Source organism: Parasteatoda tepidariorum, chromosome 8, assembly GCF_982258835.1.
Source record: "Parasteatoda tepidariorum strain Cologne lab strain chromosome 8, Ptep-v5.0, whole genome shotgun sequence".
NCBI lineage: Eukaryota > Metazoa > Arthropoda > Arachnida > Araneae > Theridiidae > Parasteatoda > Parasteatoda tepidariorum.
The window spans coordinates 86,356,702-86,358,010 of NC_141762.1; positions in this window are offsets into that span (position 1 = coordinate 86,356,702).

Sequence of the window (1,309 nt, forward strand, 5' to 3'; positions counted from 1 at the left end):
GTCCCATCTAGACAGGAAGCGTATATAAAAAAGGAGTAAATTTAAGAAATTCCGGTAAAAAAATAATTATTTTTGTAAAATTCATATTTGGAAGAATGTGAATTCCAGTCTGACTGAAGTGACGTCATTTGAAAGTGTCTTACAACACTAACTTAATAAGATTGAAAATAACTATAACTAAATGGTATTAAATAGATAACAAATAAATCTGACAAATTTAATTTAATTCACTGAATTATCTGTTAAACAAATCACCCCCCTCCCCGATTTCTTTGAATCATACTATACTAAATAACAATTACGATAGCTTCTTAGCATAATGGCTGAATTAAATATGTAGTAGAATAGTTTTGTACATATTGATTTATTCATTACTCTCAAAAGAGATAAGTTATTTATAATAAGTTACTTATAACAAGTTACTTATTACTAATATTAGTAATTTAATTTATAATTACTTGTTATTTCCATAACTAACCTTTGATTTCTCTAAAAGTTGATCGCAAAAGCAATGCCCCGCAAGTGGTCAAATTACACAGTTTTCACTCAATTTTTTGAAACATACATTTCAAGTTATGTTCATTTTCTTAAATGCGTATTTTGAGCTACATTCAGTCGAAAAATATTTTCGAGTATTTATTAAAATTACTAGTATTAGTTGTTGTAGTTGTAGTCCATTTACGTCGTTCTAGAGCTGCACAATGGGCTATTGGCGACGGTCTGGGAAACATCCTTGAGGATGATCCGAAGACATGCCATCGCAGTTTTGATCCTCTCCAGAGGGGATGGCACCCCTGCTTCGGTAGCCCGACGACCTACACGCGAAGTCGAGCACTTTACAGTACAGCTGTTTAACGAGGACCAATACCGCACACCCTCGGTCCCTACGCAGACTGATCCAAGTGGACACCCACCCGCACACTGACCGCAGACAATGATGATTGACTGCGGTGATCTGCTGGGAGCCGTGTCTTAACGATCAGTCCAATGCGGGACTACTAATATTAGTAATTTAATTTATACTTATCAATTATTTGAATTACTAATTATTTAATTTTTCTATAAGTTCACCGCAAAAGTATTACTCTTCTACGATCAACTTACACAGGTTTCACTCAGTTTTATGAAACATACATTTCAAGCTATGTTCATTTTCTTAAATGCGCATTTTCAGTCGAAAAATTCCACCCACTTCCATTAAACTAGTGATTTTTTTCATGAAGCTGTCTTTCGTAACTTAATGTTGCGAACAAACTTAGTTTCGCGATGATTTCGCCAAGACGCCAACCCCTGCTCACCATCCGCATAT